The sequence below is a fragment of the Megalobrama amblycephala genome, linkage group LG13, assembly GCF_018812025.1.
Source record: "Megalobrama amblycephala isolate DHTTF-2021 linkage group LG13, ASM1881202v1, whole genome shotgun sequence".
Taxonomy (NCBI): Eukaryota; Metazoa; Chordata; class Actinopteri; order Cypriniformes; family Xenocyprididae; genus Megalobrama; species Megalobrama amblycephala.
This window is the reverse complement of record NC_063056.1, coordinates 24399734-24424109: the sequence shown is the minus strand read 5'-3', so window position 1 is coordinate 24424109 and position 24376 is coordinate 24399734. Positions and strand designations below refer to the sequence as shown.

Here is a 24376-nt window from a genome sequence, read left to right as displayed (position 1 = left end):
GTTTTATTAGCATGGATTATAATTGATATCTCAAAATGAGTTTAGATGAGATTGTGTGCTTCTTTTTTTTGGTCATGACAAATTCGGTCCTCCCTCGAAATCAGGTGTCCCCAAACTGTCAGTTAATGATTTTCCTTAGTATACGAATTATGTTAATTTAAAATACCCATATAGCTTACTCTATAATGCATAAGAAAACAAATTAGTGCAGCATAAAACCAACCGAACATCATTTCTTACATTTGATTAACTGTTAATTAATAAATTATAATTATAATAGCCTAAAGTGAATAGGCTAATTGAACATCACTAATTTGTTTTATTTAAAACTGAAATATTTGGGCATTCAACACTTAATTTAACACATAATTACATTAAAGATGATTGTGAATACATGTAGGGTAAGTGCAAGTGCATGTATAAACTAAGCTATCAGGCTAATCAGGTATCTATGCTATGCTAGTACATAAGCTACCTAACACAGACATAAATGGTCATTATAACAGCATTGAAACTGCATTTATCATAACATGATTTTGTAGGAATTGTAAACAGGAGCTAAAGAGAGTACCTATTAAAAGCAATTTGAACCAATTTGATGGGATCACGTGGGGTCCTAATGGAGACCTGATTTCGAGGGGGTGGGGGGGGGAGTATTTGTCACTACTCTGGCGCAAACTGTTGCTTACTTACATGGATGTACATAGGAGGTCGCGATTTTTGATTAATACATAAAACGTAGTAATAAAACAACAACAATATATGGCACAAGTTGCATGGGATTATTTTATGACACATTTGCATCCTCTTTTAAAGAAAAAACTTAATGCAAGTCACCATACTTTGTCATTAAAGGTGCTAAAGAGGATCTTTTCGTCGACTGAGAAACTAAAGACTGTTACTGAGTTTTTGAAATGAGCGCATACGTAAGAACAACCCCCCTCCTTCACAGCTCGATTCGAGGGAACGCCTCCCAAAACTCGTGCACAAGTATTGGAACACGAGTGTTTACCACCGGCATTCGCTGTGTCGTGTTAGTGGATTCATTACGTCGGACTCACCGCAGGTAACTCATAATCTGCAGTTGTTACTCCTGTCTCCTGACAAAAACATTGCATGCGGCGCCTGTAGAGTGTGGAAAGTTACTGGAGCGCGCAGCCGCGCACGTCTCGCACAAGGAACGTCATGGCAGTGATTGACAAGCCAGAGGACCAATCCGCGCACGTCTTTCACAAGGAACGTAACGGCAGTGATTGACAAGCCAGAGGGCCAATCGTTTACGCGATGAGCGCGTAAACGATTGGCTGATGTTTTTAAGGCCCTACCTCGTGCACAGATGATGTATATTAATATTATTACTTTCAGTGCACCTAATAAATAGTCTTTTATCAGTTAGTAAAGACAGTTTCAAGTAATATTGCAAAAATGTATAAAACAAAACATCCTCTTTAGCACCTTTAAATTGACAAGCGTGAGCAGGGCTTTTTTGTGTGCGTTTCAAAAAAGGTCACATTGGGTGAGTAAATAATTACAGAATTTTCAGTTTTATGTGAACCGTCCCAGAGACAGTCAGAGAAAAATAAGTTGTGAAGAGGTAAATAAAGTCCAAGTGGATGAAAGCTATCGTTTTACTAATGACTGCAGAGAATGGTGGAGTTTTTATGATTTTTAAGTCATTCAAAGTCAGAGGTTGTCACTGTGAATTTTACAGATTTTTAAATAATTCATTTTAAATAATTCTATTGTGTAACATGGACTTCACTTGACCGGTTTATGAGATCTTTTAGTCAACTGACGCCTCACACACATGCACACAGTCAAAACGGTCTGCAAACTAATTTGTTATGGCCACGTCAAGGGCATAGTTCTTCTGCTATAAATAAATCCAATGCACAAACAGAGTTTGCGGAGCATGAGCACACGACCGCTAGCCAATCAGTCCTCGTACATGCACATGCATGCACACCAAAACACACAAAAACACACCCAAACAGACACACAACACCTCATGAGATGCATTCACTGGTACAAACAAACAAACCATGCTGTAACTCATCCTAAGATGGTGTTTTTGGTGTTGAGCACAAGACAACCGTGAGGGTTTTAATTCTCCAGAGAAAAACTGATTTTAAGTGATAATAATAATAACAACAACAACATATAAAAGTTTCAAGACAGAGCTACCATGAGTCCTGAGGGTTTTAATCAAGACCAAAATGCTGATTTATTGAGATAAGACTATTTATAGTTTTTTTCTTCAGATTTCCATGCACATTTTTGATTCTAATCAAACATGGGATTCATTTTAGAGCTGGCTGTTTTGGCTTAAGGCATTTGCTGGAACCAAGGCCACTGAAAATGTGGCCGCCCATTGTTGTGTTTTATTGAGAAAAGACACCTTGCTACACAATATACTCTGTTTTTATGTCAAAGAAAGAATCAAAACTTATAGAGGTCTATTTTAAAGGGATTATTTGAAATGACAATGTGGCTTTGTTTTTTGTGCCTGACATAAAATTTACATTATTATGGTTTATAATTTCTTAATTAATATCTGTCATATAAAGTGATATAATGACGTCACGTTGAGCAGTAATATCTGCTTCGATGACGTCACAGCAGTTGTTATCAGAAAACTCCAAAATAATCAAAGATCTTGAGCCTCATGAAAAACAAGCGCATACACTCCTACACGTATTAAGAAATCCCTGTTATTTTGCAATGCCACACATAGCAAATCCCCCCACCAGACAAAATATCACACATTCAAGAGCAAAACACTCAAATCCTCCACCTTTACTCAGTGTGACTGTATGTGTGATTCCAAAAACATGCAAGTGTTTGTGCCACAAGTTACCCAAATCTCAGCTGAATGCGAGCCAAAGCTCACGTTGGATGTCGAGTCAACCCTATCCGCTGCCCACAAGTGCAAAGTTTGTATCCTGTTATTCTACTCGCCCACGCCGCTGTTGTCATCCTTTGCTAGGAAACTGTGGGGGAGATGACCGGTGCCACCAGCAGGGTTTTACTTCCAGTACTGTGGAGTGACAGGAGGCTGGAGAAAGCAACAGGACACACTAAAGGGCATACTGGAAAAAAAAGACATTGTAATCAGTATTTTGGTCTTGTTGTGTATGAATGTCATTAAATAATAATAAGATTTCAAACCAATAGTATGTATGATATACTTTCTGTGCAAAAATAGGTTTCAAAATATATAAATACAACTTTGTTCAAAATGAAGACAAAGGGTATTTGGACACCTTCTAGACGTTAAATGTTGTTGGGACGTATGATAATGTGATGAACTAACCTGTGGTTACTCTACTAAGACATCTCTGTGGGGAACTTGAGGAGGAAATTACTTCATATATCCACTAAACATGACCTTGAGACCAGCTGGTTAACAGAAACAACTGGTTTAACCGAAAAAAGAACGCTTTTCGAGAAATGGTTTAAATCTTTTGTTTTCCTGATGCCAGTTGGTTGGATATTTTGAATCTAATGCAATGACATACAGACATTTTTAAAGACATAAGTGTTTGAATACATTTTGGAGCAGCTATTCTCTAAAAACAAATGTTAAATTCAGTTCATTCAATTCAGTTCTGTATTGTATAAAAAAGTATATACATTACTTTTATTATACAATAAAATAAATATATTTGACATATCCAGTGTATTTTTCTCACTGAGCTTGTCATAATTGATAGAGTTACCTTAAAGTCATGATGAAACAGAGGTAGTGACAGATCTGTAACAGCTTATTGAAAAATGTTAGTTCACCCAAAAATGAAATTTCTGTCATTAATTACTCACCCTCATGTCGTTCCAAACCCTTAAGTCCTTTGTTTATCTTCTGAAGACAAATTAAGATATTTTTGATGAAATCCAAGAGGTTTCTGATCCCTCCATAGAAAGCAACGCAAGTACCACATTCAAGGTCCAGAAAGATAGTAAAGACATCATTACGTGACCACAGTGGTTCAACCTTAATGTTATGAAGCGACAAGAATACATTTTGTGTGCAAAAACAAAACAAAAATAATGACTTTATTCAACAATAATAGTTTTAATGAGCTTCTCTTCCCTGTCATTCTCCTATGCTCTTTACGTTGTAGACAAAGTGCAGCGCTTCCAGGTTCTCAAACTCAGTATTGGCCAATAATGAGCCGGCGTTCTGACGTAGAACCTGGAAGCGCTGCAGTGTGTCTACAACGTAAACAGCATAGGAGAATGACGGAAGAGAAGAAATTGTTGAATAAAGCCCTTATTTTTTGTTTTGTTTTTGCGCACAAAAAGTATTCTCGTCGCATCATGACATTAATGTTGAACCACTGTAGTCACACTGACTATTTTAATGATGTCTTTCTTTACTACCTTTCTGGACCTTGTGGTGATTACGTTTCTTTCTATAGGGGGATCAGAAAAAATTACTAACTCGGATTTCATAAAAAATATGTTCATTTGTGTTCTGAAGATGAACAAAGGGCTTACGGGTGTGGAATGATATTAGGGTAATTAATGACAGAAATTTAATTTTTGGGTGAACTAACCCTTTAATTGCATTTTGTGAAGTGGGCGTTACACTCAACAATGAAGGCGGGTCTGAATACAGGTTTGTGGTTGATTATGGGTGGGGTTTAAGCAGACTAAATAAAGTCTGCTATATGTCACCAGAGAGAACTCTGTCATTCACTGGACAATCAAGTTATGGTTAAGGTCAAAAATTACATCAAGTGATGAATCATTCACTATACGATCAATAAGATGCATTTAGAAAACAGAATTTTAATTTCATGCCGACTTTAAAAATGTGTTATCAATCAGGCAGCTAACTATAAACATGCTGACAGTTTAACTAACCTGCTCAGTGAGACTCTTTTCAAACTGACCGTTTGAAATCTGCAATAGTGCCCCTTATGATAACATGATACATTATGAATAGCTGTCAACACATTTTGGAATTCAACAACATACCAAATTAACCTTAAATATATTTATATATAGCTAGGAGAGTTTGCATTCACATTTATTACAGGCCTTAATGCATGTTCACACCAACAACAATAACTGTAAAGATAACTATAATGTTAAGTAACTACTGTACACCAAAAGTGTATCAATACATTACTCACCAACTGACAATAATGTTCTGTTTATAAGCGCATGTTGCAGTTATGTTGCCTGCCACTTTAAATGCTCGAGCTCTTTGAGGTCGGGTGTTTTTATCATTCATCAGCTAGAAAAAAAAACATTCCTCTGCAAGTGATTCTAACAATATTATTCCTTCGTGTCATTATCGTTATGACTGTGGTGTGTGGACTTTCTGTTTTCATAGTATTAGAACAATTATTAAAAGTTTATAGTTTGAGATATCATTATAGTTATCGCCCTTGGTGTGACAGGCTCTTTAGTCATGAATGTAAATGCCCACACTATGTTCTCACATGCTTTGTCATGGGAGTACGTGCTCTTGCATCACAGGAAGTGAATATGAACACTGTGACCAACTGCATTGCATGATTATCATCATGTGTTTTGTGCATCTTGTTAAGTACATTCAACAGAAATTGCTGCCTTTATTGGTTCTTGATTCAAAAGGAAAGAAATTTGACAAGCAATTATGTTAAAAGGAAAACACCTCTTTAATTGTGCTTTTAATTAGCCACCTTTAATGGTTTTTACTTGCTAGACATTGTCTTTATGTTCATGAGCCTAAAGTAAAAGACAAAGACCGCATGGACAGTGGAATATGACAATGGAAACCGATAAAGACATCTACCTCAGCACTATCAAAGTGGATAATGCTTCATTAGCATTCAGCCCCATGTGCACAATGATGACATTATCATCAAAATGAGCTGCAGCTTTGTTGACATGCTGGTACTGCTGGGGTTTCCTGGAGCTTTTGGGAACAGGATGTAGCTGGTAGCTCACTTAACCTCTGGTCTGGCCATAAAAATTGCCAGAGCTAAATGAAAAAGGTCTTCGGATTGTTTTGTTTTTTTGGTTTTGTTGTTGCGTGTGTAGGCCCTGCATTGTCCTGATGGTTATTATTTCCTGTGATATTGCACAATTACTTATTCTACCACAGGGAAGAAATGCAGAATGTTTAAATTCTGAACATTGTGTCAAAAGGGGTGTGCTGAAACATCAAGGTTTCGATATTCATAAACACACACACAACAGGATTTGGAAACAGACAGGAGGCGGTTACTTCCTCTCGTTGAACAAGACGAGACATAAAAGACAGAGAGACTTCCTTTCATCTCTGATACAAAATTATGAATTTTGAACTAATCTGATACTACATGCTTGTAAGCGATACCATCGCCAATAATTCAGGCGAGAAAATTAATTAGGAAAGCATGCAAAAAAATGAATGGCAAGGCATCGCCAAAAGTTAGACCACAGAGGTTTATGCCGTCAATGATCTTAAGCCATACATTGTCAGAGTGCTCCTTCTAAAGAATACTGGATGGCAAAATCAATACGTATATTGAGTGTCACATGATTTCCTCAGATGACCTTCACACAGTTTGGATGAATGGTGTGGAGAATCAGTAATGCGTCGGCCGTGGCCCATGTGATACCTCCCAATTGCAGCACAAACACATGTTTGTCAATCCTCACAAACACTCTACTATTTGTTTGTCTGTCTCCTGCTGTAAAGGTCTCCCTCAATCAATATGTGCATGTCTCTGAATACTCAAACTACACTACGACAGTCAACCATACATCCTAAACTACCATACAGTAAACTACACTTCGCTTTACTAAAGTCAACCTATTAAGGCTTACTGAAACCTATAACAATTAAAATAAACAAGACATTATTGTGAGATATGGGTCAATGACGTTACGCTGTTTTTTTGTGTCCATAATATGGTTTAGTTAAATGTAATCGATTCTCATTTTTACGAACCGATATCGATTCCTAAATCCCAAGAATCGATTAGTCTAGTCTGTTTTCAGTTGATAAATGAGCAGAATATGTAGCGCCTCCCATCCAATAAATCGCAATAATCTTTGTGCTTTGTTACTTTTGATATGAAGCAAATTCTCAGATTTCAAATGACGTCCATCTTATTATGAGATTCAAAAAAATAAATACAGTTTTGGCGCTGTTTAATGTGGCGTGACAGATCGCTTTAGCGCCTCAGTTAAAGAGAAGCGGCAGCACGGAGCGCATATGAACATCCTCTCCTCCGCTTTAATACCAGTTACAGCGCAAAATAAACATGAATAAACATCTGAAGGTATGTTAAAATATACAGTACATCTTACCGAAATTCATATCATGTCTCGTGTAATAGATCAACCTCGGAAAGACGTCAATAAAACAGCTTGTAAACAATGTCACGTCACATTTACCTCAGAAAAACATATTCAGTGACCATAAAATCATTAGTCAGCTAGAAAAGTGAACTCTAGAAAGCAACATTCTGATAAATATAGCTATGAACCATTACATATTCATTATAATTTTTTTAATGTTCTTTAATATTTAATGCATGTTTAAATAAATCAGTTATGACAGCCGCGATTTAAATGTTTATATTTCAAAAAAACGAACTGGAGTAGAAATATGATTATGTAATTCTAAACTTTATTTATAATAAAAACATCATTGAGTGTAATTTAAGTGTTTGCATATAAATAAGTTAATTTAACCTTCAATATTATTATAGTAGTACCAACTGACTTACATGTGTAGCTTACAGCATTAGTTGAGAGATTTTTTTCCTTTAGAAAATTTGCCATGTACTGTAACAAATACTACATCCAAAATAATCAATATCGAATCGAAATCAAATCGAATGCACGTGAATAGTAATTGAATCGAAACGTGAAAATTGTGTCAATACCCAGCCCTAATAAAAACTATGTACCAAATAATTGATCTTGTTTAAAAAAGGTTAAATTACCAATAAATAAATTCTCAGTATATAAAAGTAAATGGAACACCATTGTTCTGGATATTATAATTAATTTGGGGAGTCAAGTCAAATTCCTGAAGTGTCAAGGTGGCATAACCACCTTTCAGTGAGCCATTTTCTTAAAATTGTGCAAGAAGACCATGTGACATGAGTATTAACTTTTTAAAATATTCCCATCAAGGCCATGTGCTTAGGTGTCCATGATAATGCCAATTTGAACTATTTTCAAGTGTTTTTTTTTGTTTTTTTTTATTGAGAATTTCACCTTTTTTAAACAAGATTTTAACAAGTTTTTACGGTTACACCACAATGACATTTTTGCAATCATCCTCCAAATATTCTCCCAAAATGAATTAAAACAGACTTGGTCCTCAAAAAAGAGAATGTATGCAAGTAATTTGCTAATTTATTTTGAAATGTTAACCCTTTTAAATTTAATTAAACCATATGGACACACACACAAAAAAATTGCGTCACGTCATTGACCCATATACAGATAAAAAGAGGATGAATTCTTGTTTTCTTGGTGGCACAGTAAGTAAAGCAGCCTAATGGCTTTTTAAGAGTAATGATTCACGCAGTTCTGAGAGTCATAACTGATCTGGGATGCGTTTCCCAGAGCCAACTATAGTCGAAAGTTCCGTCGTTACCAACACAACCGAACTTGCAACCATAGTTGGCTAACAATGCTTTTGGGAAACGCACCCCGATTAGATTCGGCAAGTTCATTCATTGAACGATTTGTCAGACTGGTTCGTGAGTCATTTTGAGCGGTTCGATACAAGAACCGACTCATAAGATTAATCTGTTTGTGAAACGGAAACGGTCCACCACAAGAGGAGTGTGTTTGTTATTGCGTGCAGAGCGTGAGGAGCGGTTAAAGTGGTAAAGGAAACACTCTACCTATAATTACGTATATTTCACACTTTCACCCACTTATTTCCAATCTGTGACCATTTCCACTCACAGTTTGCGGTGTCTCCATTCACATCTTCTATTGAAGTTTGCTTCACCAAATGCATTCATCCTGAACAACCTGCAACGTCATCAAATACAGACGCAAATAGTGTCGCGCCAGTTCAGGTATGGTGACAGTTGAGCAAATAAATATATTTATTAATTTATCATTTGTCATACTCAAAACTCCCGAATTAAGTGCTAAATGTTTGTTGTTATTAAAGGATTAGTTAACCGAAAAAGGAAAATTCTGTCATTACTCACCCTCATGTCGTTCCAAACCCGTAAGACCTTCGTTCATCTTCGGAACACAAATTAAGATATTTTTGATGAAATCAGAGAGGTATATGACTCCATAGACACCAATAACCACCACTTTCAACGTCCAGAAAGGTACTAAAGACATTGTTAAAAAAAAAAGAAAAGACGTGACTGAAGTGGTTCAACCTTAATTTTATGAAATGATGAGAATACTTTTTTGTGCACAAAAATAAAACAAAAATAACGACTTAATTCAACAATATCTTCTCTTCTGTCATTCTCATATGCTGTTTACGTTCAGCACTCCCAGGTTCTACGTCAGAACGGCAACTCATTATTGCCTGGCTCCTGCACAAATGCACTGAACTTAAACAGCTTATGACACAGAGGAGAAGATATTGTTGAATAAAGTCATTATTTTTTTGTTTTGTGCACAAAAAGTATTCTCGTCACTTCATAAAATTAAGGTTGAACCACTGGAGTAACATTGACTGTTTTAACGATGTCTTTAGTACCTTTTTGGACCTTGAAAGTGGTGGTTAAATTGCTGTCTATGGACAAGTCATACCTCTTGGATTTCATCAAAAATATCTTCATTTGTGTTCTGAAGATAAACGAAGGCCTTATGGATGTGGGACGACATGAGGGTGAGTAATTAATGACAGAATTTTCATTTTGGGTAAACTAACCCTTTAATATGAATATGAAATTGTCTTCTCAACATCTTAAAACTTTTTTATATAGTAGGTAAAAAGCAGCATGTGAAGTACACAGAAGACCTTCCAGTGAAATTCTGAAGTGCACATCAAACGGACACTTTACTATCCCATAAGGCAGCGGGAGAGGGTGAATGGCAGTGAAGCAATATAACAGATGCTGGTAGGTCACATGACAATGACAACATGACGAATGTAGTATATCCAGATTACATTCATTGGCTGAATCTCAAGTGGCACACTTCATAGCACTTTCGGTCTTGTGGATTTACAAAGTCCACGAGACCGTAGGGTGTCCCATTCATCATTTTAGGTTTTCAGAAGGGTGCTCGCGAGTGCCCCCTTTGCTGCCGCTATACGCCCTCGATGCGCACTTCAGCTGAGCCCGCAAGTTTGCGAGCTACGCAGAGGACTTTACCTAGCAGTCAAAACGGCATTACGTCATGAAAGTGCAGACTCAGAGGAAGACTGCGAGTGTTTAGGGTGCCATTTGTGATCCAGCCATACTGTACACATTCATACTATGGCCTTGTCCCAAATGGCACACTTCATGGGCACTTGCGGTCTTGCAGACTTACAATGGTCGCCGCATACTTGCGTCCGTACAAGACTGTAGGGTGTCCCATTTGTCATTTTAGGTTATAGGCCAAAATGTGCCTTTGATGTGCACTTTTGCCGAGCTTGCGAGCTCCACAGCAGACTTCTACCCGACAGTCAAAGCAGAATTACGTCAAGAAAGTTTGGACTCAGAGGAAGATCACTAGGGCTTAGGGTTAAATTTTGGACAGGGCCTATATACAACAGACTTTTTAATGGTCATGATGTAAGTAGCTTACTTATTCAAAATTTGCACCTATTCAGAGAGTATGTGATCAACTGTTAACCATTCACTGTTTGATTTTAGTACTACACTTCACTTAGTACTGAGGTGGTGCACAATGACTGATGAGTACATATTCCTCCTCTACTTCCATTGATGTACCCTTGTCCCCTATGCTGTATTCAGTGCCCTTCAGACTAAACAAACATGTTCCCTGTGATTTGGAATCTGTCACGTCACTACAGTACAGTAAACCGCACTGTACCTTACGACAATCAACTACACAACAATAAACTGTTGTACTAACACATTTTCTCCCCTGTGTGTAGCTGCATTGTTGTGTTAAACTAACATTATGATCCATTTTAATGAGATTGGTGGAGAAAATTGAGGCATGTATTCTGAAGTGCTTTTCAGGTGTACTGAAAATAGATTGAGAAAGATTAATGTTATAATTTTAGCGATTGTATAATCCTCTTTGATTGTAAAGCCGAGCATAAATGTGTTAAATGGACAGCGTTTGAGCTGCATTAATAAAACGCGAGGCAGCGATGCCAGATGAGAGAGAGACAGTGAATGGGAGCACGCTCTGTCTATATGTGGGCCGTCACTTGTGTGGATGGTGATTTCCATATCAATATTTGAGGGCTGGTGAATAATTTATGTACTCACTGATACAATGAATGCTGAGCTGAAAGATACTTGCTACCCCTCCCACCCCCCATTCTGTGCTCAGCCCTCAAGGGTGTATATGTGAGAGAGACACACACAAACCCAGTGGTTGTAATGGTCAGCGTTCATTGTTGAGGGGTCAGTCCTTTCGGTCCACTCACTTCAATTCTTCTCTGCTTCGTTGTATAATCGATGGGTCGCTGCTTCTTTCAGAAAATGTGCCGTCCAAAAAAAGACATCTGCTCTGTAAGAGAATGCCCTAATTATTCATGACCATTTAAGCTTTGAGGAGTTAGTCTGTGTAGCATATGTGTCCTTCTCACTAGCGCATTGTTCGGACCTCACTAGTTAAAGACTCGTTCATTGTATTTTTCTCTTTCCCTGACAATAGTGTTAAGTATTCATGCAAAGGAGCTCTGGATTCTGCCCAGAAACCTATTTTTGGATTCTCTCTTGGTTTCACAGACTCACGTTTTTTTTTTTCCTCTTCTTGTCACTGCCCTAAATCTTTCAGTGTCTATCTGAATTCTTTTTTTCCCTCTATGTGCCGATCAATATTGGTAACACATCCACATTTCATACATATTGATATTTCGGTAACTCCTTGGAATTTGCATGTCTGGAATTCTGTAAAACGAATTCTTGTGGCCACCATCACACCCTCAATATAATCCTGCAGAATCCGACAGGCAGCAATTACAACAGAAGTCGCACACACACAACTATCATTTGCACCTGGGACATCACCTTGGCTCCAAACAAAGGAGTCTGCTTCTTTGTGTGAATGTGTGTGTGAGTGTGTGCTATTGTTGCGCCGTCAACGCCTGTTATTCACAGTTCTCGTACGCAGTCAGCCCATGAGAACAACAAATCACTGGTCAGTGTCAGAGGTCAGACTGATTAGACCCATGTTAATGTCATGCTAATGACTGGATTCACTAGCCTAGATATCAACAAACACTCACAACTATGTTTTAGAGTCTGAAAACATCCCCGAGGATGGGGTTTTCATGACATGTATGATGATATGCACATGTGTAACATTGTCTCTCATCATTGTTACATACGTCATTGTAAGTGGAGACTTAGCCTAGTTAATATGAGATAATCTAACCAGAGGAGCTCTTCTCTATGTTCTCTTTAGTGTCAGCACTTTGCATGTCATAATCACAGTAGTAATATGAGATTCTGCAGAAAATGTGGGAATTGTGCCAGCAAACTTGCCACCATGATGCTAGGGTGTTTTGTGAGGTTGCTAGGGTGGTGTTAGATGTTTGCTATGGTGTTGTGGGTGATTATATGATATTCTGGTCCCTAGATATAGCTCAAGTTTCTATGTCCAGAAAAGCATACCTATCTTTTCTAAGCTGGTCAATTTGAGGCATCATTCATGTGCAAAGCACCAACTAATATTTTATAAGTATGCTTTGGTTTTCCATTTTATGCTTCTTAATTTGGGGAAAAAATATAGGAATTACTATTCTCTATGAGTGAAATAATTTTGCAAAGGAGAGAGCAGAGAAAAAGACTTGATTTATACCTTGAACCTTTAAAAAAAGAATAATAGAGGAGTGAAAAGAGGAGTTTTAAGTTATTTTCCAGCAAAATGCGGAGAAAGAGATGTCTTTTCATACTTTCCTTTCGAGGAACTCTTTTTTTTTTTTTTTTTTTTTGGAAGGATCACAAAGGACAAATTAGGGAACAAGGAAAAGACTTTTCGAACTGTGTTTGGGGAAATATTTCTTTTGTTTGTCATACCAACAACAGGCCTGACTGTATTCCTTCTTATTTCTATTTTGCAAACTCTGATCTCATTTATTGATGTAGCAATAGCTACACTACTTCCTTCAGTTGTAGTGAAATTGCTGTCTCAATCCTCCTTACGAGCTTAGACGTTCAGAATAGTGATAAGCGTGCCTGAATTTGATTGCACTAATTTGAGTGTCCTTTAAGTGGCAGCACTCACAGTTGAGCTGTTGTTTCCAATAAGCAGCCGAAGAACAAGATCGAATATGCTAATAAAAACAACTAAAGACGATGATGGAAATAACAGTAGTAATTGTGCACTTGTTTAAACACTTGTGCTAAGAGGCCAGAACACTTTACCTTGAAAAATCTAACAAGAAATCTAAAATACAATCAAACAATAAATGTTTGATTTCACAATCTAGATCTTTGTGTATATACTATTATATGTGACAATTTATAAGACATTAAGGGCCAGATTTGTTAAACGGCAAATTAGCGTGAGAGCGTAATCCCAAAAAAGTGCAGATGGGAGTAGAACGTTTTAAAGGTGCCCTAGAATTAAAAATTGAATTTACCTCAGCATAGTTGAATAACAAGAGTTCAGTACATGGAAAAGACATACATTGAGTTTCAAACTCCATTGTTTCCTCCTTCTTATATAAATCTCATTTGTTTAAAAGACCTCCGAAGAACAGGCGAATCTCAACATAATACCGACTGTTACATAACAGTCAGGGTGTACGCCCCAATATTTGCATATGCCAGCCCATGATCCCAACATTATGAAAGGCATTAGACAAGGGCAGACAGTATTTAACGTCTGGATCTGTGCACAGCCGAATCATCAGACTAGGTAAGCAAGCAATAACAACAGCGAAAAATGGCAGATGGAGCAATAATAACTGACATGATCCATGATATTTTTAGTGATATTTGTAAATTGTCTTTCTAAATGTTTCGTTAGCATGTTGCTAATGTACTGTTAAATGTGGTTAAAGTTACCATCGTTTCTTACTGTATTCACGGAGACAAGAGCCGTCGCTATTTTCATTTTTAAACACTTAATAATAATTCATAAACACAACTTCATTCTTTATAAATCTCTCCAACAGTATGTAATGTTAGCTTTAGCCACGGAGTACTATCAAACTCGTTCAGAATCAAAATTAAACATCCAAATAAATACTATACTCCCATGACCCGAAGCATGCATGCAGCATACATGACGAACATCTTGTAAAGATCCATTTGAGGATTATATTAGCTGTGTGAACTTTGTAAATGCACTGTATTATAGAGTCGCAAGCTCGATGGGCAGGGAACACAAGATTTAAAGGGCCAGCAGCCCCTGAACCGATGCATAGTTAATGATGCCCCAAAGTAGGCAGTTAAAAAATTTATAAAAAAAAATCTATGGGGTATTTCGAGCTGAAACTTCACAGACACATTCAGGGGACACCTTAGACTTATATTACATCTTGTAAAAAAACGTTCGATGGCACCTTTAAGCGTGATCTACTGACACAGACACAGGTGGATCATTTCCATAATGACCAACACAATCTACCAAGAGCAGTGCAAATTAGCATGTGGTTAAAACATGCTTTTTTTGGGTGGTAAATAATGGCGTAAACTTTAGTAAATCACCTTGCGTGATTAATTTAAAGGTGCAGTATGTAATAATTCTGTCCGCTATAGGTTGCTAGAGGCCTATTCAAAAAAAGGTGTAGCTTGATGATGCAAAGTTTGAGAGCGGAATCTTGGGACATGTAGTCTCCACCTCAATGGACGGTGCAAAAGAATAGGGATTGGACCCGGGAACAAATCATGTTCATGGATGTGATTATTAACATTACTGTAGTATGAAGCAGAGCAGGACCGAACGTTGTGGGAGCTGAACGAGGCCGCTGGAGTGATTGCGCAACACACACTTCAGGAGCAGCGGAACTTTTATTATGCCACAGTTGCCGGCTCCGCTTCCACTATTCCAGTCATGAGTATGAGGTAACGCAGCTCTGTTTATCATATTTGATACATTTGAGTGTGTTGAAAATGATGTTATAACGTTACTCTGTGCGTTCGTTCGGCGGCTGCTGTGAGACACTTGTTTGAGACACACTGCAGTAAGCTATAAAAAGCTATAAATTCTGTCTATAAATATATCAAAACAGTTGTTCCCTTGTCTATATAAACGTGTAATATATTAAAGCGTCTTTGGTGTTTCCATGGTTTCTACAAAATAAAACCGGAAACCGAGGGTTAACGCGGGTATGACGCAATTGACAGGCGACTCCTCACACGTCCCGGAGCCTTGGTTAAAATTGCAATTTTCTCATGATTTACAAATAGTTGGAAACATTTGGGATATTGTAAGTACTCAAGTGAACAAAATATACAACACTGGCATAGTGGTTTTTGGATATTTTACTGCAAAATATTACATATTGCACCTTTAAATACTCTCTTCCCATCTGAAATAGAATGTCCTACAAATGCATAAGTCAGCCGCAAAAATAACCGTGTCCACGCCTTTTCAGCGATAATTTTCACTGAGTATCTTTAGTTAATCCTGACAGTAGTTTTTTTAACGCCAAAAGAGGGTTTGCGCTGGCGCAAGCTCTTAGTAAATCTGACCCTAATAGTTGTAATAATTTGCTCAACAGGTGGGCTAAATTGTTCATGACTACGACAGACAGAAAAGCAAAACATCTCCAGGCTTTAAAATTAACCCTTTTTTCATTCATGCATATGTTTCATTTCTAAAAATTCCTTTGACTTGGTTATTTTTAATAAAAACTCCAGTGCAATGGCCACATCTCAAAATCCAATAAAGAAACGATTTATAGAACCAAATCCCTGTTCACACTACCAGAGCGATAAAGCGACATGATCGTATTCAGTTCAGTAGAGAGCTGGCTATTTCGAGCGACAGTGACCATTGGAGACAGGATGCAGGCGTGTCCAGCGACATGACAAAGTTGAGATATGCTTGACTTTATGCAAATGAAGAGCGACTTACGGTAGTGACAAATATTTAAGTGAGTGGAGTGCATGTGATCCGTCACTACATCCTGTACTGGAGTGTCATGGCAAGATGGAGAAGTTTATAAGCTAAGTATATAAATTACGTTTTAATTTATCGGTCAACAACTTTCCTATAATTTATGATTTGCTTCTGTATACGTACGGTGGTACTCGCCATGCTGACCTCCAAGCGTAGCGACGCCACTGCCAGCCAGTGGCGACATGCAATGACAAACTTTACTCAAGTCCTTGTCCTACATTTTTTTCTTTTTTGATAATCTGTTGCACTAAGGAAGAAGTGTGTGTCACAATACATAAGAAAATATCTACTGCTATTTCAGTTTCATTGTGATTTAAAAATTTGCCCGTCACCAGTCATACCAAAATGAAGCCACACGATCGGACTTTTGCATGAGGGCGAAAAATTTCCCCACGCAGATTTTACTTATGTTGAAGTTGGTCAAGTGAAAATCACTGCGTTGACCAACAAAAAGTGACTTTTGTGTGAGTATTGCTTACTGACAGTAGACCTTAAGAATTTTTTTCAGATCGTTAATCCAAAGTATGAGCAATAATAATAGTGATGTTATCACTAGTATACCTAATTGTCAGAATACCTTGACCACAGTTTCCCCAGTGCTAATAGAGGAATAGGTGACCAACTCACGCTCATCTGTAGTCTTAACGAGGTTTACGATCAATAAACGCATAAACAAACGAGTCAGTGAGACGTAGGCAGCAGCCTGTTGTCAGTCAGCGTTTTCCCCCAACAAAAGAAGCTCCTTCTGCTCATCTGCTACCAAACTCCCACCCACCCCCAACTCTGCTCAAGTTGCACTCCCTGCATACCACTTACTTTTCTCTCTTATTCTGCCCTTTTCTTCCCTGCACCCCCTCCTCTCCTCTCTCATGTTATCTTTTGTCAGGCCTTCCTCCTCTCTCTCTATCTGTCACACCCCAAAGCTGTCTTGCGTCAAGAAAACAGTAGCATTAACCCACTGAGAGCTGTGATATTCATGTTCTTTTAAACTCCACAAATCAAACAAATATTAATATCATCCAGTTGTAGCTGCATACGGTCTAAAGATATACGCTTTGTATGATACTGCTTTCTTCACAGCTCAATTGACTTCTTGTACAAAAGTGAAACCACATTTTTTTATTGCGTCTTAGTTGGACACTTCATTTGCTGTTCAGCCAGCCGTGAAAGACTGCACTCTGGCTTTCTCTGTTTTTCTGGCCTGCCCTTCCCCCCTATTGCACAAAGTGCCACACGCTTCCTGTTTACACTTGAAACAACTGGACTGGGAGAGAAGAGACTAGCTGTGTCATCGTTGAACCTCAGGTTTCTTTTCTATGGAGACATGCACCATGCATTTTTGAATCCACCTGCTGAATTCATTATGAAGAGGCAGTTTGATTCACAAATGTTCTTAGGAATGTTCTTTTGTCATCATTTATTCACCTTTATATAACTCCAAATCTGTATGCTGTAAATGATTTTTGTTTTCCACAGAAAAACTAACAGGCATCATACAGGCTTAAAACAAGTAAATGTTTTTCTTTTTAGTTGAACTATTTCTTTAATGGCCAGGGTAGTATTGCTTTTTGATACTAAACATCTTGTCCTCTCTTCTTCATCCCTTTGATTTTCTCAGACACATTTCCTCAGTGGACAAAATGACGTAGACTTTGCCATAAATGTGGTTCCATAGCTGAAATGTCTCTCCTTCCATCTTTAACCACCATGACAATTTGATCATGGACTAATCTGAATATTTGCCCACTTCCTGTCAACATTTTAGCTTGATAATGACTGATATCAGACCCATTGATAATGATAAATTTTACAGTAATAAACTAAAATTACAGTAATAATGTTTTAATGTTAATAAAATTCTTTCATTGAGGACATTAAATTGATCTAAAGTGACAGTAAAAACTTCTATTATGTTACAGAAGATTTCTATTTTAAATAAATTGTTCTTTTTGAACTTTCTATCAAAGCATCCTGAAAACAAAAATGTATTCCAAAAGTTTCCACAAAAATATGAAGAAGTGTTTTCAACATTGATAATAATTAGAAATGTTTCTTTAGCACCAAATCAGGATATTAGAATGACTTCTGAAGGATCATGTGACACTGAAGACTGCTTAAAAAACAGCTTTAAACAGGAATAAATTACATTTTAAAATATATTAAGAAAGAAAACCTCTATTTTAAATTGTAATAATATTTCACAATATTACCATTTTTACTGTGTTTTTTGTAAATGCAGCTTTGGTGAGCGTAAGAGACTTATTTCAGTTTCAACATTTTTCAAATGTTACCAACCCAAAACCTGCCATGATGCTTTTCGATTTTTCAGGTCATCTATTACTTAATGCCAAATTTCTACAGATTTCAAAATTGCCCTGTTTTGGGCTCATTTTCATTCATATTGTGAGAAAATACATGGCGTTTTACATCCTCCTCTTCCTCCTAGTTTTTACGCTCCCCATCTACAATCGCATAGATGAAGAAATTGCATTTGAAGTTTGTGATTGTGCAGGCTAATATCAATTGGTCCTGAATGTCTGGTTGATTTACAGCGTAACGCGCAACCGTATCACTGCCAACATAACTGGCAAGAATATTAGATCACCATTTCGTCTTTTTCTTCTCCGTCACATTGGACGCAAGCAAGAAACTAATTCAATTAAAACACCAAAACAGACGTCCACCAGGAAGAGAGGGAGCAAGCAAACATGGCAGCGGACATGCGTCTCTTTGTCTCTTCGTAATTCACTTAGACCGGGGGTTATCATTTCACCCACACGTGCTGCGCATTTGAGACATTGTGAAGGAGTCAGGCGACACCTCGGGCCTCTGCTGCTGCTTTCAAACACATTATTTCTTTATTTTCTGGCCTTCCTTCAGTGTTATCTACGAGTTGCTCCAGAGAAAGACCAGACGCATTCACAGATGCTCAAACAGCATTTACATAATAGCCGCTGTGTCCACTCTCTCTGTTTTGTTTTTCTGAGAACATCCAATCTAATTGTTTAATGCCTCAGTCTCAAAGTACAACTATTATTTTAAACACTAATTTGTTGTAAAATTCCGCCGTAGTGGTTGTTTCGTGCTTCCTGCAGGCTGTATTATGTAAAATCCTGCTGAATGTCTGTGACTAATAGACTCATCTCTATTATGAAGGCTAATTATGGTTGAGGAGCAGAATGAGATGTTTGTTTCTCTCCTCGATTTAGACCGCCATAGCTACCTAAATCAGATGCTAACGTCATGAGAAACAATGACTATCTCTTGTTATCCAAGAATAGTGATGTGTACCCCTCCATTTGTTTGGTCCACTTAAATACTCATAGGACTCAAACAGGAAAACAACACAAAGGTCAGCTGAGAACGACTGATATAAACCCTGCCTTTGTCTAGAGGACATGAACTGAAGGTCATGAGATGTTGACTAGAATACATAAAAGCTGTACAGGAGGCAGAACTGTGTTTACGCAACTTTTATATTGTGACACTAGTGTTGGAGTTTACTTTCAAGCATGCAGGCGATCTGAGGATAATCTGCAGCACTTCTAATTTTCACTTTGAGTAAAACAGTAAATCATTGTGGCTGTTGCTATTGTTTTTTCTTTTGTTTTTTTTAGCAATGATTCTACAGTAGAGAACAACACATTAAAGCCTATTCAGGGCTCAAGCAAACAAGCCTATTCAGGGAGAAAAAAATGACTATCAATAGCAAGACACTTCAGAGCCATTAAAATGAGTATCCAAGGTGAATACACCATTTGCAATGCAATTGTTAGCGCATGTGCTCTGATTTTTGTTGAAGTTCTCTAAATTTCCAGTTGTTCGTGGGTTTAACTTTTTAATTAAATATTGCTGATTGTCTTTTATTTAATCATATTTTTCACGGTGCAATGCCTTGCTCCATATGGATTATATATATATATATATATATATATATATATATATATATATGGGTGCAGGACACTATACTGTAGTTCATTTATGTAAGTGAGGATAGCAAAATAAAGTAAACTGTGACATATTATTTCCAAAAATTGTTCATACAGTAGACTACCAGTAAAATTGATAAAAATTTGAAACCAAAAATTATTCAGACACATTGACCTGACCATGTTTTGCTTGATTATCTGACATAATTAAGATAAATTTTTTCTGACACAGTTTAACTCTGAGATCTTGTTATATTTTATTACCATTTTTAAAACTGTAGTGAATAAACTGTATTAATGAATAAAATGTTCAAGGTATCTGAATAAATTTTGTTTTGACTATGTATATGTATATATATATATATATATATATATATATATATATATATATATATATATATATATATATATATATATATATAGACATAGGTGCCGATTTATGTTTCTGCCGGTGGGTGCCCAGTGCCCCACATCAACCTCCCCCCCATCAACCATTATTTGCATTATATCCGTGCAGCAATATGACAATTTCGACCCAAAAGCACATTCTTTTCACGAGTGTTGTCGCGAGTCATGCTCTCGCAAAGAGATCTGATGCAAGGAGAGTTTGAGCGCGCACATGTATCTGATCGAAAGCAGAGCCATTTGTGCTCGCGCATCACTTGGATGCGCTCTCGATGTTTGCCATTAAAATATCGCCATAGAAACGGCCTTAAATAAACTATAAAAAAGGGTGAAGATCATGTCTGAAAGCTCCAATTGATTTTCTATTGTTTAAAATCAATGGAGAATATCTCGTATTTTTCCGTGGGTGCTCGGGGGCTGGAGCACATGGCGCCTATGGACACACACTCACTGGCCACTTATACTCTCATTAACGCAAATATCTCAGCCAATCACATGGCAGCAACTCAAGACATGGTTAAGATGATCTGCTGAAGTTCAAATAGCGCATCAGAATGGGGAAGAAAGGTGATTTAAGTAACTTTGAATGTGGCTTTGTTGTTGGTGCCATACGGGCTGGTCTGAGTATTACAAGAACTGTCTACCTACTGGGATTTTCACACACAACCATCTCTAGGGTTTACAGAGAATGGTGCAGAAAAGAGAAAATATCCAGTGAGAGAAAATGCCTTGTTATCAGAGGAGAATGGCCAGGCTGGTTTGAGCTGATAGAAAGGCAACAATGACTCAAATAACCTCTCGTTACAACTGAGGTGTGCGGAAGGGCATCTCTGTACACACAACACGTCAAAGCTTGAAGCAGATGGGCTACAGCAGCAGAAGACCACACCGGTTGCCACTCCTGACAGCTAAGACCAGGAAACTGAGACTAGAATCCACAAAGGCTCACCAAAATTGGACAACTGAATAATGGAAAAGCATTGCTATTCTGATGAGTCTCAATTTCTGCTGCAGTGTTCAGATGGTAGGGTCAGAAATTGGCATAGACAACATGAAAGCATGGATCCATCCTGCCTTGTATCAACGGTTCAGGCTGGTGCTGGTGGTGTAATGGTGTGGGGGATATTTTCTTGGCACCCTTTGGTCCCCTTAGTACCAAGTGAGAATCGTTTAAATGCCACAGCCTTCCTGAGTATTGTTGCTGACCATGTCCATCTCTTTATGACCACGGCGTTCCCATCTTCTGATGGCTACTTCCAGCAGAATAACACGCCATATCTATATATACATATAGAAGACAGTCTCGTAAAGAGCGAAGGAAATGGCATTATCACCCGGATGTAGGTCGCTTACACAGAGGTTACAGGTTCAATCCCAGCAAGGCATGAGCCAGTAATGGACCCTGGAGAGTTTCTAGATCATAATCCAGTCATGTTACAAGTGTGCCCTTGACTGAAGTGCTTAACCCCAGGTTACTCCAGCGGGGCTGTTCTTGTAATTAGTGTGCTGTCAGTTTGAATGAAGAGCATTAGCTAATGACAACTAACTACCCATGTCTACCCTACTTTAAGGTCACATTACAAGAACTTTTCATGTGTGTTGAAATAGCATTTAGTTTTTATTTTAATAAGGTACAAGAAGTGGTCACAGTTCACTGACAAATAACTTTTGAATCTGTTTAGTTAGAGAAGGGCATGGCAAGTCATTATCCTTGTTTGTGTAAACACACACACACACACAGAAAGTGAGAGCCAAACATGGTCTTTGTATTTTCCATTTTAATAACACAAGCCACATAATAATGCATAATAATAAAGAATCTTAATGTCACTGATTAATGTTTTTGGACTGGTTCTCATTTGGATTCAGGCCATGTAAGCTGCAATCCAGCTGCAGCAGCTTTTTATCATCATTTTGGATCCAGCTTTAAGTTCCTGACCCAACGTAAAGCAGCGTACGCTTATGATCATTCAAAACATTCAACTGTAGATTAACTAAGATTGGTAAGGGTTCCTGCGGTGCCCTAGTGCAGGCAGTGTACGTGCTTATCATATGACTGAAAAAGGAAAGGATGGGTTCACTGCACTGTGTTGTTAAACAAGACAGTGACCCAACACCCTACACTGCTCTCCAAGGCACTTCTTGTTAATCGTTTCCTGTCATTGTGTTTTAGAGGAAGGGGAGTGGAAGCGATCTGTTTTCATTTGAAAAAACAGCTTGTTTGTTAATTCATAGTTTCTGACAACCTCGCAGGGCTGTTGTTCGTCACTTTTCTTAGTGTGCTTTTGTTCGGCAGAAGGTTGTGCAGTTCCAAATCGTACAGTTTTTAGGACCTGCGGTAAATAATCGGAGTGCAACACGCTTTCCACAGATTATTTTCATGCAAAAAAAAATCACTTGGTTGAGTGTATTGCTGTGTGCGCTTTAGGTGCCAATTAACTGAATGGTTGGTACAGGAAATCCTGAGACTGTGAAGTAATTGTGATAGTCATAGTAACAGTCTGTGAGGGACTATTGATCGGATCTATCGATTGTGAGAGCTGAAATCAGTAGGAGCAATTTGCCAAGACAGGAAAATGGAGAAATGTATAGTGTGTCCTCGATTACCATTAGGAACCATAGTGGATATTTCTCATGCACGATGAAGAACAAAGATGGAAAAGCATTTGGACAAGGAGTAACTGTCCTAACTGTAGCTCAAAAGGTCAAACCTTTTATCTTGTGTGCTGTGAGAAATTTATGAACAGTTTACTGGACACACACTCCTTCTCTGTAACGTTCACTTCTGATTTAGAAACAGTTTGCATGGATAGGTCCAGCTTTTCTTTTCACCACTACTATTTTGTTCAAGTGGATATGTTGTTCTACTAGATTTACTCATTGAAAAGGCACATCCATACATGAAAAACAAACGTTTTGCTATTCGAAAAGTCAAAAAAGAGTTGTAGCATTTGAAACATACAATTACTGAAACTATGTACTGGGAGCCTGTGTTTCTCAAAATGTTCAGGCCAAGTATTTTCTAGCATTGGACAAGTAGAATTATCTTTGCTTAAAGGGATATTTCACACATAACTGAAAATTCTGTCATTGTTTGCTTACCCTCATGTTTCTCCAGACCTGTATGACGTTCTATCTTCCACGGAACGTAAAAGACGATATTGGGAAAAATGTGCTTATACAATGAAAGCCAACTAGCACATGAAAGTGAAAGTGACCAACTATTGTAACCCATACTCTGAATTTGTCCTCTTAACCCATCAAAGTGGTGAGTAGTGAACCCACACACACTGCAAAACTTGGACACACACACTCAGAGCAGTGGGCAGCCATTTTTGCTGTGACGCTGGGGGAGCAATTGGGGGTTAGGTGCCTTGCTCAAGGGCCTCAGTCATTGCCGGTATTGAGAAATGAAACCGCAAACTTTGAGTTATCAGTCTGGCTCTCCAGCCATTAGGCCATGACTGCCCCAATAATGAACAACATGCACATAATACTGAGCTCATTTTCTAAAAGTTACTAGCACTTTGCTGTGTTTAAGCTACAGACAAGTGTTAAGTATTGAAACTGAATTGAATACGGAAGGCGGTCTGGCGGAAGCTAGATATTTTACTTAATAACTTGTTAAATATGGATATTTTTTTACGCATCGCTTTGATTCAGAAGGACTAAATTAACCTCCCGGAGCCATGTGGAGTACACGTTTATGATGGATGAATGTGAATGGAAGAACTTTCTTCAGCTCATGCTCATGACCCCTGTTTACTGCCATTATAGAGCTTGGATGCATCAGGATATTTATTAAAATATCTTCGATTGTGCTCATCAGAAAGAAGAAAGACATATTCACCTAGGATGGC

At 37.9% G+C, this 24376-nt stretch overlaps 2 long non-coding RNA genes across 2 annotated transcripts in view; one reads left to right on the top strand and one right to left on the bottom strand.

Moving 5' to 3' along the window:
• Positions 1-9008, bottom strand: part of LOC125244100 — a 12721-nt gene extending 3713 nt beyond the window's left edge. The window contains exons 1-2 of the long non-coding RNA XR_007179225.1: positions 8911-9008; positions 2858-3089 (exon numbers count right to left, since the gene is read on the bottom strand). This is a non-coding gene — a long non-coding RNA (uncharacterized LOC125244100). The remainder of the gene's footprint in view (positions 1-2857; positions 3090-8910) is intronic.
• Positions 8098-24376, top strand: LOC125244099. Its single transcript, XR_007179224.1, has 4 exons — positions 8098-8828; positions 8913-9026; positions 9906-10040; positions 23635-24376. It is a non-coding gene; the product is annotated as an uncharacterized LOC125244099 (long non-coding RNA).